We start from the raw sequence: 15758 nt of genomic DNA on the forward strand, positions 1-15758 counted from the left end.
TGGCGTTTTGTGTCTCTGAGACCTTGTTGTCTCTCTTCATGTCTCTTTGTTTGTTTCTCCGTAGTTTGAGCTGAACCTCAGAGGACAGGCCATTAGAGAAACATCAGCGCCTATTTCTCCTCTGGTCCGGTTTAGACTCTGCTCCTATCAGAGCAGGACTTGTGGAAACGGGTTTGATGCGAGAGGTCGGCCTGTGATACCCACATCCATTTATCTCTCTGTCACTCTGTCAAACACTTCTTAAAGCTGAAACACCTGAAGTCACTCTGGGAACTTCTATTCATGTGTTTGCTCCTCATCTCCATTTGTTAGAGCGACTTCAGGCAGGAAAGTGAGCCTTCATTTCTCCTATCAAACACTGGGCCACTCTGAGGGCTGCCACAGCACCAGGATTTAAACTCTGACACCATGTCAGTAAAATGTCAAATCACTTTCATCTTTATGACCAAACATCCTCCTTCATTAAGATTTGTTAATTATCAAACACATTCAGGAGGACTCCTGCACGCTAGCTGAGCTCTAGTCTGCAGGTACAGATATTTCTGAGAACGAACGCTTTCCTCCTTAGTTTCTGAAATAATCCCACCCACAGCAGAGGAATCTTTACCCACATGAAAACTGAAACTTACTCTAACCTGCTGTAAAGAGCACACCTTCTGATCTGTAGTCCATCTGTCACTGTGCGGGTGACACAGCTGACTCTCAGACACCAACCAAGGCTGTGACATTAGAACCTTCTCTTTCTAGTCCTCAGTGATCACTTTCTTTTACCAGACCTCATCCAGTATCACAGCGCTGGGGCTGGGTGTGTGTGTGTGGTTTGAGACCAGAGTACAGTACACAGCAGCACTGACCTCCAACATCATCTTTAAAGGCAAGGATGGAATGTTTCGTAGGCTTTAAAGGATGACATCATCTTTCAAAGGTAAAAAGACATAACCTGACACGCCAGATGGATTTGTTTCACACATCCATCTGTGAAAGCTTCAATAGGAAAAGTTTGATAAAAGGCAGAGGATTTGAAAAAAACTCAGAGGGTGATTGAATGAACATTATGTCTGTCACATCTCTACGGGCCAATCAGAGCAACAAAACACGTGACGTAGCTGCTATCGAGCTACACGTGCGCAGCTACAGAGGAATAAGGTGAAACATAGCCACTATAGACATGTCAGTACTCAACTTTTGTCATTTTTGAATAGAAAACAGCTCACTGCTGTTCTTTGTTCTTCTTTTAACCAAGAAATGTTGTCAAGTTCTGATAAACTGGCTCTTTAGCAGCATCCACGCTAATCTCTTCGTCCATAACTGCACCAGCTCTTGCTGCTGCTTGTTTACATCACGACACTGCTGCGCCTGAAAGCACTGCTCCTCGTCGCTGATTGGTCCTGTCACTTTCTAATCGGGCCCAAACGGTTCAGACGGGAGCTTTGAGAGATGGATTCGCCAGTGAGAAACAAGAAACGGGCGTATCCATCTGCTTTGAAAGGTTAAAAAAGACAGTGTTTTGTAGACTTTAAAGGATGACCTCATCAGTTTTTGCAAGGATGGAATGTTCTATATGCTTTTAAAGAAGACGTCATCTTGAGAGGCAGGATGGGATTTTTTTTTTTTTTTTTTTGCTTTGAAGGGTGACATAATCATTAAAGCCATCGATGAAATGTTTTGTTTTCTTCAAAGGATGAAATCATGACATCATCTTTCTTGGCAAGGATGGAATGTAATGGGCTTTAAAGGACATCTGTAAAGGCAAGGATGGAATGTATTATAGTTTTCCAACCTTTGCCAACACAGGACAGTGAACATAAGGGACAGATGTTTGGTATTTCTGCGCTCTAATCATAGTAGAGATGAAGTGTGCAGAACTGTTTTCATGATTTGTTGTTTGTCAGAATAAGTGAAACTATGACAAATTTGAACCTTCATGTAAATCTTGTGTAACTTCATGGCTCTAAACTCCAGACTGTCGCCGTTCAGGAAGGAAACGTGTGTTGCTTTAACGATGACGGCTGCTTTTATCCAAGGTTTTTATTAAATCAGCTTCATGACAAATCAGGACGGCCCAACAATAAGTCTTGACACCTCTCTCCGCTCCACCTCTGCTGCTGTCAGACCGATTAGCCGACCTCCTGTCTGCATTTCTTATTTCTTATTACAGCGACCAGCCGACACGTCTGCGAGCTAACAGACAGCAACAGGCCGACCGATCCGTATTAAACCTTTGAAAACCACATGAGAGGAGGAAATGATACGGAGATGATGTCATCAGGATCATTTCCCTCTTTGTTTCCTCTTCTTCCTCTTCTTCGTCACTGACCGTGAGCGCTGGGATGGTTCCACCTGTCTGACTGTATAATTACTCTCATAATGACACAGCTAGCTCCTTTGATTACATGTTAGCATGCATGCTATAATGATGATGATGATTATAGACATGGATGCTCATTATGGTCTCACTTTTAGCTCATAATCATGTTTATCCGTGTTCCTCTGGAATATTCACCCACAGATTCTCATGTTTTCATACATACAGACCTTAGATTTACAGTAAAAGTTTATTTTTCTATGGTGGTTTTATGTGTGTTTTAATGCTATTACTGAACATTTGGCTGCCGAAAACACAGAGCTTTTTAGCCGTCATTGCTTTCTGCAGCGCAGAGGTTTTTATCTGACCGAAGGCGAGCGACCTTGCACACCGGAGTGGCCTCTACAGCGCTTTAGGTGCAAGGCGCTAAATAACAGGAGAACTAGGAGTTCATGTGGGAAAAGAACGTCAGAAGAAGATTCTTTTATGTTCTTTTGGGCTGATTGTCGTTCATGTTGACACGATTCCATGATTTTGTCTTTAAATAGGTGAGTACATTAGAAAGTTTAAAGGTTTCTGTTGTCCATAAAAGATGTGTGGTTTATGTAAAATTTTGTGGTTTTCCACCTCTAACGTTAACTTTTCCCGGTCATCGTAGCTCTGTGACCCACTGACCTCCTGATGACCTTTTGCTCCTGCTTCAGGATGAGACGTGATGTTCATGTAGGGCGTGTTTTCTGTCAGGAGCCAGTGGAAGTTGACCAGATGCCTAGCGCGTTTTTCTGGCTGTTTGGATCGATCTGCTCTACGTGGATTAATGCGGTTTGCCAGCTGTGTATCTACAAAAACAAACTCCAGACCACCAAACTCTGGTCCAAACAATCAGACCAAGACCGCTGGTAAAAGTGGGTCTGGGTCCACTGAGACTGGTCGGGTTTGTTTGTTTGTTGGTTTGTTTGTTTGTTTGTTTGTTGGTTTATTTGGATCTCCATTAGTTTAAGCATCAGCTGTAAGCTATTCCTGCCGGAGTCTACGGTTTACGTTGGGACAATACAGTTTATACCACCAGTAATCACACAAACAACACAAACTCAAACAAAGTCAAAGACAACAGACATTACAATAGCTCTGAGTGACTCTAAAGAACAGACGTTAGCAAGCCAATGTAGTCAACAAAGTATTAGAATTAGTATTGGCTAGAGATCATATCTTTTCAGGGATTTTTTTAAACTGTAAGGAGTATTATGTTGTTTAATATCATTTGGAAGCTCGTTCCATTCCTGCATTTCTCTGGATGTTACTGAGCCCTGAGCTGATGAAGTTTTTGCTTTAGGCAAACTTAAACATCCTCTAACAGCATGCCTGGTAGAGGAATGGTGTTCATCTGTACTAAAGGAGAGCTTTTCATAGGAATTTAAAGGGGTTTTAGTTGTTAGGACAGTCCGTGGTGCATATAATCATCTATTTTTAAATTCAAACCATGAGAGATTTTCATACATTTTACTGACATTTGACCTAAACCTGCTTGATAGAGCCACACATGCAGCCTTATTCTGGACCAGACAACAGAGCAGTAATCCAGATGAGAAATAAACAAGGCCTGAATTAGCTCTAGAACTGTTTTTGGTGACAAGAACTTTGTGCATCTTTTAATGACAGACAGTATTTCCCATCTTAGTCACTAGTTTTTTTACCTGCTTGTCCCAGGACAGTCTTTAATAACACCCAGAAGTTTGACATACTCTACCTGATTTGATAAAGTCTGATTTATCCTGAGCTCAAGCTGCGGTTTAGAACAGAATCTAAGCAGTTTCAACTACAGGCTGTTGTGTTGGGTACATTTAATACACGTTTATTGTTGCTGATCCAGTCGACCCCTAACTGTAACTCTCTCCCTGAATTAAGATTTAAATGATCAGTGTCTTTATCTGATAGGTATCTGGTTGAATCATCAGCATACATTGAGATATTTGTGGTGAGAATGTAACCCGAGCTTGGTCCGGCCTAACTCAGGAAATACTGATCTTCTTCTGGATAAAATAAAACACCGTAGTCAGAGGATGATGTGTTAAAACCCACAGACAGACCTGAAGGAGCTTCAGAAACAATCCTGTCAGAACGCTGACTCTGAGAAATATGATAACGGTGATGACATCACTTCCTTCCAACACATGAATTTGACCTGGACTATATTTATTGGTCTATTTTTGGATGAATTACATGATCAGAGATCAATTACTGAGTGGACACACACGCTCTGCCCCTTTGACACACAGACTCTCCATGCTGAAGCACTCTGACCTCTGACCTTTGCAGAGGGTCAAACACCTCTTTTTTTGAGGCCTCACCTCCAGGAAGGATGTGAACTCCTGATTATTGATGAATTATTGGAGAAATAACGAGATCTGTTGGTAATAAATGAACAATCATTGCTCTCTGCTCGCTGTGACACACCCACGCACACACACACACCCACGCACACACCCATGCACACACACACACACCCACGCACACGCACATGCACGCACACGTGGTGCTGTAGTGGATTCTGTCCCTCTGGTAAACTAACAGTTGTTTTTGGGTTTATTCAGTTAAAAATGAAAAGTATGTTATAGTGTTATCATGTCGATTAAGATCGTTTGAATAAAGTTTTAAACATTTTTTTTCATTTATTAATTCATGTTTGATTTGTGACTCTGAAATATTGATTTTAAATGTTTCTATCTCAGCAGGTTTAGTACAGGTGTACTCATAAACCACAAGAAATCGACCAATCAGAGAGCATTTTCCTTACGTCAGGTTTTGGTTTTGTCCGGGCCCTCATGTGAACATGGACCAAAGCTGACGTCAGATCGTATCGGTCTTTGATTCAGACCAGATCCACCAAACTAGAGCTGTGAGAATCCAGATGGACCGCAGCACTTGACACGCCCACCCCCCCTTCCTGCTGTCCCTCATCAGCCACAACCTCATTCAGTCTGTGCTGCTTTAGATCTGAGTATCAGCCATGATGTCAAAACGTTCTAGGAAGACTTACCATGAGAGAGACGTGCATGGAGGAGACCGTTATTCATATTTTATCTTTTTTATTTAAAGAAAAAACTGTTTGTTTACAGTTTTAGTCAACAGCACTACACTACCCATGATCCTAGAGTGTCACAGTGACGTCCCTGATTGGTGGAGTCAGGATCAGCACAGCTCTGTGTTGATGAAAGATGGTGCCAGAGGTTAAGAGGTTAAGATTAGGCTCTGATATCAGTGCTGTCTCAGAATAGCTGTAGAAAAACCACCAATACAAACTAAATTCAGCAGACCAGACGACAAAACCAACCCTCTGAATCAGTGTTTCTTGGCTGGTTGTTGGTCTGAGAGTAATTATTCTGGTCATCTGTTTTTATATGAGGCATTAAAGTATTTCCCTCTGCGCATGAATCAGGAACACAAACGTGTTGAGATGAGTGAAGCTCCTCTGAATATTCCTCTCTCCATGCAGCGTCTCTTTCTCTCCTGTGGAGTCTTCTCTCTCATGTTTTCCTCTAACAGTCGACTTTATCGTGTTTGTGTCGGCCAGAGAGAGAGCAGCACATTTAGGAGGTTTGACTGTACTCTGATTTTTTTAGTGCAGACACTTTCAACCTTCCTGACTCATATCTCAGCCTCCACAACTCTCACACACACTCTCACACACACTCTCACACACACTCTAACACACCCTCACACACACTCTCACACACACTCTAACACACACTCTCACACACTTTAACAAACTCAGCGTTTCTCTGCTGGGCTGTAAAAGTCCGGAGCGTTCCTCTGATCAGACCTCAGCTCTGACATTAATCCTCAGGTATCCTTTCACTTTAACTTCATTCATATCATTTGAATATTTTCTGTTGTACCTGATTTACACTATATTGCCAAAAGTATTCACTCACCCATCCAAATAATGTAAATCAGGTGTTCCAGTCACTTCCATGTCCACAGGTGTATAAAATCATCACCTAGGCATGCAGACTGTTTCTACAAACATTAGTGAAAGAATGGCTCGCTCTCAGGAGCTCAGTGAATTCCAGCGTGGTACTGTGATAGGATGCCACCTGTGCAACAAGTCCAGTGGTGAAATTTCCTGGCTCCTAAATATTCCAAAGTCATCTGTCAGTGGTATTATAACAAAGTGGAAGCCATTGGGAACGACAGCAACTCAGCCACCAAGTGGCAGGACACGTAAAATGACGGAGCGGGGTCAGCGGATGCTGAGGTCATAGTGCACAGAGGTGGCCAACTTTCTGCAGAGCCAATGGCTACAGACCTCCAAACTTCATGTGGCCTTCAGATTAGCTCAAGAACAGTGGAAGACATCTTCATGAATGGGTTTCCATGGTAACAGCTGCATCCAAGCCATACATCACTAAGTGCAATGCAAAGTGTGGAATGCAGTGGTGTAAAGCACGCTGCCACTGGACTCTAGAGCAGTGGAGACGCTTTCTCTAGAGTGACCAATTGCACTTGGCCCCTTAGTTCCAGTCAAAGGAACTCTGAATGCTTCAGCATACCAAGAGATTCTGGACAATTCCATGCTCCCAACTTTGTGGGAACAGTTTGGGGATGGCCCCTTCCTGTTCCAACATGACTGTGCACCAGTGCACAAAGCAAGGTCCATAAAGACATGGAGGAGAGAGTTTGGTGTGGATCAACTTGACTGGCCTGCACAGAGTCCTGACCTCAACCCCATAGAACACCTTTGGGATGAATTAGAGCGGAGACTGAGAGCCAGGCCTTCTGGTCCAACATCAGTGTGTGACCTAACAAATGTGCTTCTGGAAGAATGGTCAAAAATTCCCATAAACACACTCCTAAACCTTGGGGAAAGCCTTCCTAGAAGAGTTGAAGCTGTTCTAGCTGCAAAGGGTGGACTGACATCAGATTAAACCCTATGGATTAAGAATGGGATGTCACTGAAGTTCATATGAGAGTCAAGGCAGGTGAGCCAATACTTTTGGCAATATAGTGAACCTAAGATATGATTTCATGTATTCTCTGTATGTCTTCATCCTGATTGGTTGTACGGATCTATGGCGTTAGCTCATACTGTTCTCTTCAGTCTCTAATGTTCTTCAGTCCCGTCATGCTGTTGCCAAAGCAGAAAAACAGTTACACTGTTACAATGACAGTTAGAAAATAACAACTTTATTGGAGATATTATGATAGAAAAGGTTAGATTAAATCAAAGATTTCTCACTGTTGCTTGTGAGGAGACTGAGCGTCTCTGAATATCTCTTCCTGTTTCACCTGTTTTTAGCCGAGTCAGCGATTAGAGAGTTTAACAGCTGTTTGCTCTCGGCTCGCTCAGATCGAGTGGTTCCAAACCTTTGTCCTTAGAGCGCCCCCTACCCTGAAAATGGTAATGCATGGTAAAAGTATGAAACTGGTTAAACACATTCAGACCAAAGAAATGAGCTCAGTCTGTGTGCTCTGATTTAGTCTGAGTTAAATCCTTAGTCAGGACCCACAGTTGGTTTGTGGAACGTTTTCCAGTGGGTTGTAAAGCAAAAATGTAGAAACTGTACGGAAGCTCTAAGTGGACATGCATCCACACATTTAACTTTACATTTTTTTCAGTGTTAAAAGCAAATATTTTTTTATTTATGCTTGATTTTAACTAGATTATCGTCTTTTTTGTTTAACTAAGCTGGCGTTACCCAGCTAACTGATCATCAGTCTCTTTGTTCAATCCTTTATTGTCCAAACCAAACCAACCTTTACTGAGTATATTTTAAAATATTTTAAGTTACCCTCGGCTGTTTTTGATCATCTTTTGGTATCATTGTCCAAAGCTCTTTGCACACTCAGTCTGTTATTTTAAGCTCCATGCTCCAGAGCCTGCACACTGAGTCTGTGGCATTTTATCTGTTTTCACAGTGAAAATCTGTAGAATATGGTGAAATGTTTAGTATCACAGCTGATCCATCCATCCTGTCAGCGAGCTCCTGCACCAGGTTAGAGAAATAAAGACAAACTTCTATTCCCATCTCTGTGAGAACAAACTTCTGCCCTCACCTGTTTCACCTCCATGGTTGATATCCCAGCGTTTTTCCTGGCTCAGTTTGAGGCAGAGGTGGTACCGTTCTGATCATGCATATTCCCACATTTCTAGAGGGTCTGGGGGCATGCTGCTCTGCAAGAAAATTTTGTACTTTTTGAAAGTAATTACATCAATTTAGTACACTTTGAGAGGGAAATTAAAAGTCTAAATCTATCAAAAATGTTTTTCTCTCTATAAACTTGCGTATTAACTTTGAAATGTTCAGAACAGAGAAACCAAAGATGGCCGCTGGTTTTCCTCCTCATGTTGAGCCAAACTGGTCTGAGTGTAAATGTTTAAACCTGCTGCTTTTATTGATATCTAAAGGTAAAATCCTCAGAAACATGTGAACACAGGTGGATGTTTAGTGAAGTAGCAGCTACTGCAGTAAGTCTCTCCAGCCCACTCTGTTCCTCTCTCTCTCCGTGTGACTAAAAACATTTCTCCAAGAAAAGCTGCTCCCTCTCTAGAGCTGCCTACATTTATATTTTTACTGCTGATGACATTTCTTTGTGCTTTTAAGACTTTCCCTATCCCCACAAACGTTGTGTAAGTCCATAAATGTTTGATAAAACTCAGAGAAACTGTCACAACAGACATTTAACATCAAATTTGGCTGAAAAACTAAACAGACAATAATGATCCAGAAAAGGAGAGCTGAACAGAGTGTTTTTGAAAACTTTAAAATTGACATGAAACTTAAACATTTTTCAGTGTTTTAACCCTTTAGAAGCCAGCGTAGTACCGGCGCTACGATAAGCATATCCATGTTTGATTGGCCGTAGATTTGAAACCGGATAAGATAGACTGATCATTCTTTTTGCATATAAAATCTGGGGAGTTACACTAACATTTCACACGTTCTCCATGTTTCAGAGCGCTTTATCATTGCAGTGATGGGTTTGTAAAAATACACAATGAAATGCACATAATAAAAATCTTTATAAATGAGACCACGGATATTTGCAGCACTTCCTACGTTGAAATAAATGTCATCACGTTGTAGGCATGACCTGTTACATGACTCCTAAGTGTCCCTACCTCATTGGCTCCCCACCCCAACAACAGGAAGTGGCGTATTTTCCCGGGAGTTTTTTCCATGGAATACATTGAAGAACTCACTCTCATTTCAGCCCTACTTTTTTACAAAAACACTCAGACAGACAACCCACACACACCAGACATCCATCACACACACCTTTGACACACTTCCACACACGTGTAGTTATGGATTCACAAAACCCCGGTCGTGCCAAACAGTTTTAGAGCGCGAAGCTTTCAAACTAATTACAGCGTTGGATGAAGAGTCCAACTACTTATCTGGCTCGTTTTTTCTTTACAGGTCACTAAATTGACTACATCTGAAAAAGCAACTTATGTACAAACTCCAAATAAATTTCCTGTGGTTCCAAAGGATATTGTGCAACTTTTTTACATTTACAAATGTGAGGGATACAGCTGTGCAATTTCTGTATTTTGAAATATATGTGAAAAAAACAGAAAAAATTTTCATTTTTTAGGATTATTGCACTTTTAAGCAATTTATTGTAGTAGTTAAGACAGAAGTCAGTACATATTATTAAAACTTGGGATATAAGGGTTATTTTGATGGAAAGCAAATAAAAATACTCCCAAAAGTGGCACTACAGTATGTAAAAATGTAAGAATAAGTCCTGGCAGACTTGCACAATAGTAGGTTTTAAAGGGTCAGACTTCCACATGTTATAAAGGGTTGTCCATAAGTCCACCAGTAAAGCCGTCTGTGTAGTTTTTAACCTATCAGCTGAGAGTTTCACTCTCATAGTCTCAGACTGGGTGCGTGTTTGCTGCGTGGCGGCTGTGGTGTCTGTCCGCTCTAGATCGTGCCGCCACCGCTCTGTTACGGGTCATGATGCTCGATAGACAGAGAAACCTGGAGTGTTGATATCTCAGAGTTCAACATTTAGAGTTAAGTGTGATTATAACTCTGTTCTAATTGAAACAGCCTTCAGTGTCAGAGTCAGCTGACAGTGTTCATGCATTCACTGCTAGTTCAACTTTTTCAACCGTATTCTACCAAAGAGCCACATTATCCTCAAAATCCTCCAGCCAGAGCCACAATCCAAACCAGGATGTGAGGTAGATCATGGATCAGTTAAGTTGACATGAATGAAACAGTGAACTGGTGGATAATTGTGAGGTTTAAAGGGATCCAGTAAGGTTCATAAAAATGATCTTAAACTTGGGGAGCAGGTGGCCTAGTGGTTAAAGGCGCTCCCCATGTACGCAGGAAGCCCAGGTTCGAATCTGGCCCAAGGCCCCTTACCGCACGTCTCTCCCCCACCCTTGATCCTGTTTCCGACTCTATCCACTGTCCTCCTCTATCTAATAAAGGCACAAAAATGCCCCCAAAAATAAATCTTTAAAAATGATCTTAAACTCGTGCTGAAACAGAGCGGGAGTAGAGTGAAAACATCTTTTCTGTCACAGAGAGCTTTCAGTGTCGCTCTCTGTGCTTGTTTTAATAACGGCACGTTGTCCAGTTCAGACAAAACTGATGCTGCGGCTAAGTCCCAGCTAATCACTCCACTAGCCGGCCTTGTATACAACCACTCACAACAACTAACCCTTTCATAACTATCACTTATTCATGCTGCAGCAGGTCAGCAGAGGAGTGAAAACATCTTAACCAACATGAAAAGCTTTTAGGCTTGTTTTTTTTATCCTTGATGTTATACAGAAGGTCCAGTTCTAGTAATACAGACACAGTGCTAAAGCTGGGAGTATTTACAGCAGTGGAGGCAGCCATTACTGACAGCTTTCAGTGCAACTAAACCCAGCTCTGTATGCACGAGTCTGAAAGTAGCATCACTCAGTCAGACACAGACAGAGCCGACTGTAGGGCTGACCTCAGCGCTCAGACCAAAATGCACAGTGCCTAACAAATGTATTAGAGTACCCTAACCCTAACCACAGTCAGGTTTCTGCCACAGCTGCCCTAAATTAACAGCATTGGTAATTACCAAAATCATTTTGATGTTTCTGCAATGGTTAATACACCAATATGTAGAAGCTCTTTAACCCAAATGATATTTTTAATGCTAAAATAGAATTATTATTGTTATCCATGAATTTTACAATTTACTGATTTACAAAAAACCTGAAAAAATAGTAAAGCACATTAATATTTCTGATAAATGTGTCAAATTATAGTTATTTACTGTCATTCCTGAAGAGAAAAATGAGTTTTAGTGGTTGAATGTTATGCTTGATTCATTTCTGACTTCTCAGAGAAGCCCAGTGAGCCGGCTCAAATTTGGGTGAATTCAGTTTGAAATTCCTCATTCCTGTTCAAAATGGTAAAACGTGGAGAGCTGACTGAAAATGAAAGAGTCCGCATTAAAGCACTTCATGATGCTGGATGGTCTCTGAGACAGATATGACAGCTGGTCTAATACATTTGTTAAGCTCTGTATATATAAACATATGTATGTATATGTGGGTGTGTATATTTATGTTTATTTAAAGAAATAAAAACTATGTAATTTTAAGTTAAAATGGAATATAACAGAACAGAATTAAGCTATAAATAAAAATGTATTAAAATTATATGTATCGTATGTAAATTAAAAAATATTTGGTGTATAATAAATATATGGTCCTGCATCATCTGGAGTTTTAACTCTTTTTGTGCATTTTGAAGATGAGGATTTTTCCCATTTGTTGTCATGAACTAAAATTCTTTCAGGATTTCTAAAAGAAAAGTGGAAAAATCTTTTATATTTCACTGTTCATCAGCTTGTGTGTCTTAATGTGATGACAAGGTTCTTGTAAAAGGAAGACTGATCCTCACGTTCAGCTTTGAGGACATGACGTGACCGGCCAGTGGTTTTTTAATGGTATTACAGAAGGCGTCATTCTTAGCGGCACTATGATGGCGCAGGTCCTTACAAAGAAACAAAGTATTGACAGGGTATTTATGGTGACATGAGCAAAAACCAGCGGTAGCTTCAGCGGGCTTCTTTCATGTTAGCTGTTAGCCGCTAAGCTATGATGCTCAGGTCCATTGTGTTGTCTGTCACCAATATGTAGAAGCTATTTAACCCAAATGATATTTTTAATGCTAAAATAGAATTATTATTGTTATCCATGAATTTTACAATTTACTGATTTACAAAAAACCTGAAAAAATAGTGAAGAACATTAATATTTCTGATTAATATGTCAAATTATAGTTATTTACTGTCATTCCTGAAGAGAAAAATGAGTTTTAGTGGTTGAATGTTATGCTTGATTCATTCCTGACTTTGCAGAGAAGCCCAGTGAGCCGGCTCAAATTTGGGTGAATTAAGTTTGAAATTCCTCATTCCTGTTCAAAATGGTAAAACGTGGAGAGCTGACTGAAAATGAAAGAGTCCGCATTAAAGCACTTCATGATGCTGGATGGTCTCTGAGACAGAGATGACAGGTGGTCTAATACATTTGTTAAGCACTGTACATGGTACATATTAGCCCCACCATGCAGACGACTGTAGAATCATGCAGATGACTGTAGAATCATGCAGACGACTGTAGAATCATGCAGATGACTGTAGAATCATGCAGACGACTGTAGAATCATGCAGATGACTGTAGAATCATGCAGACGACTGTAGAATCATGCAGATGACTGTAGAATCATGCAGATGACTGTAGAATCATGCAGACGACTGTAGAATCATGCAGACGACTGTAGAATCATGCAGACGACTGTAGAATCATGCAGACGACTGTAGAATCCTGCAGACGACTGTAGAATCCTGCAGACGACTGTAGAATCCTGCAGACGACTGTAGAATCCTGCAGACGACTGTAGAATCATGCAGACGACTGTAGAATCCTGCAGACGACTGTAGAATCCTGCAGACGACTGTAGAATCATGCAGACGACTGTAGAATCCTGCAGACGACTGTAGAATCCTGCAGACGACTGTAGAATCCTGCAGACGACTGTAGAATCCTGCAGACGACTGTAGAATCATGCAGACGACTGTAGAATCCTGCAGACGACTGTAGAATCATGCAGACGACTGTAGAATCATGCAGACGACTGTAGAATCATGCAGACGACTGTAGAATCATGCAGATGACTGTAGAATCATGCAGACGACTGTAGAATCATGCAGACAACTGCAGAATCATGCAGACGACTGTAGAATCATGCAGACGACTGTAGAATCCTGCAGACGACTGTAGAATCATGCAGACAGATAGAAACAATGGCTGTGCAGTGACAGTGTTGTACATGTAATCTACAGATGTAGTTTTAGCAGCATCGCTGGGTCCAAGCACCCGGATAGTTTGATCGTTCCACTCGTGGTCTTTCCTGCCTGAGAAATCCTGAAGGTGCTGAATCCTGCTCTTCTTTTACGTGTCCTCTTAGTTCTTTATGATCTCTGCCACGTTTGTGAGCCATTCAGCGTCACTCAGAGACTTTAGAGGTCTGAGTCTCCATGACCTGGGATTGTAGACCAGATCCAGTTTGCTTTGACAGGATGAGGAGGAGTAAAATAATCGTATTGAGCTCACACTTTGGACTAACAATCTGTTGTGACGATCCTTGGATGAGGCCACGCCTCTCTGGTTATTGGATACTGGTTGTTGGTTTGAATCCCAGCCCTGGCTCTGTTTGGTGAACGTCCTCCCTCCTCTCTCTGCTCTCTTTCTGGTCCTCTGCTGTCTGCTCTGATAAAGGTTAAAAAAAAAAAGAAAGGATTTAAACATGAAATCTTCAGACATTCCTCCATCTTCCTCCACATTCCCACACCTGTACTTTCTTTGTGTCTTCCTGTATCTGCTCTATTTTAGATCTATCATCATGCACCCCCCCCACCCTCTTATTTCCTCCTTAAAGTTGCCCTTTATTCCTCCTCCAGAGAAAGCAGCACCTCTCCTTTCTCCTGCTCTGACACTCACCACCCACAGCTCTCTGCCTGTCGAGCCTCTGCTCACCGTTCCAGCTTAATGACATTCACATAACACAGCCCAAACATCGCACTTACATGTCATTTCTTCACATTATATAATCATTTTAAGATCCACATAGAAATAAGGAGCCTCGTGTGTTTGATGGAGCTCATTATGAGGTGTGATGTCTTGTTGAAAAACCTCTCAGGCTTCATCCAAACATCTTCAGAGAGAATGTTCAGGAGTTTGTCTGAAATTTGGCTGCAAAAAAATCTATCTACCATTTTACATGAAAACTACTGATGTTTAAAAAGTCTGATCTAGAACCAGACAAGGCACAAGAGTGCACTGCTTTATGTATGATGACTTTCTTTAATGGTAAACTAAAACACTGATTCCAAAAAAGTTGGGTCACTGTGTAAATAAAAACAGAAGTCTGGTTGTCAAATCTCATGAACCACATTTGATACATAATAGAACATAAACCACATATCAGATGTTAAACTGAGACTTTTTACCATTTCAGGAAAAAATATGAGCTCATTTTGAATTTGATGGCAGCAATACATCTCAAAAAAGTAGGGACAGGGCAACAACAGGCTGGAATAGTAAATGGTATTAATGGAGGAGCGTTTTGACACTCATGAGGTTAATAATCAACACGTCAGTCACATGACTGGGTATAAAAGGAGGGTTTTAGAGAGGCAGAGTCTCTCAGAAGGGTTAGTGAGCAAGGGACAAGGCTGAAGGGGCCCTCAGGGGCCACTGCATCAAAACAGGCATGATTCTGTACTGAAATCACTGCACGTGCTCAGGAACATTCCAGACCTCTTCTAATTAGGGGTGTGAGAAAATATCGATACACTGATATATCGCAATATTTCACTGCACAATACTGTATCGATTTTTTAAAATGCAGTATTGGTATTTTATTGATTAATAATTTACTTTGTTGGAGCGGTAGTTTGTAGTGTAATTACACCCCCTGACCGCTAGTTGGCAGCAAGCAGCTGACTCCTCCCTCTCCTCTGCTTAGACAACGAGACACGCGAGACTGTCGGTCTGAGCGAACCGGTTCCTCATGTCTACCCAGCAGAGCAGCGTCTGCTGCATTCATAGCCGATATGTGGATTTATTCTGGCTTCCAAAACATGAAAGACGGCACAGACTTCTACGGGAGTCAAGTCGTTTGTAAGATATGCCACAGCAGAGTGAAATACTCAGACAACACAATGGACCTGAGCATCATAGCTTAGCGGCTAACAGCTAACATGAAAGAAGCCCGCTGAAGCTACCGCTGGTTTTTGCTCATGTCACCATAAATACCCTGTCAATACTTTGTTTCTTTGTAAGGACCTGCGCCATCATAGTGCCGCTAAGAATGACGCCTTCTGTAATACCATTAAAAAAACACTGGCCGGTCACGTCATGTCCTCAAAGCTGAACGTG

The 15758-nt window shown here is 41.4% G+C and overlaps 1 protein-coding gene across 3 annotated transcripts in view; it reads left to right on the top strand.

Annotated features, from left to right (window-relative positions):
* Nucleotides 1-15758, top strand: part of LOC121505433 (E3 ubiquitin-protein ligase RNF123) — a 252243-nt gene that overhangs the window by 224754 nt on the left and 11731 nt on the right. The window lies entirely within an intron of this gene.

Source organism: Cheilinus undulatus, linkage group 3 (genome assembly GCF_018320785.1).
Source record: "Cheilinus undulatus linkage group 3, ASM1832078v1, whole genome shotgun sequence".
NCBI classification, from domain to species: Eukaryota; Metazoa; Chordata; class Actinopteri; order Labriformes; family Labridae; genus Cheilinus; species Cheilinus undulatus.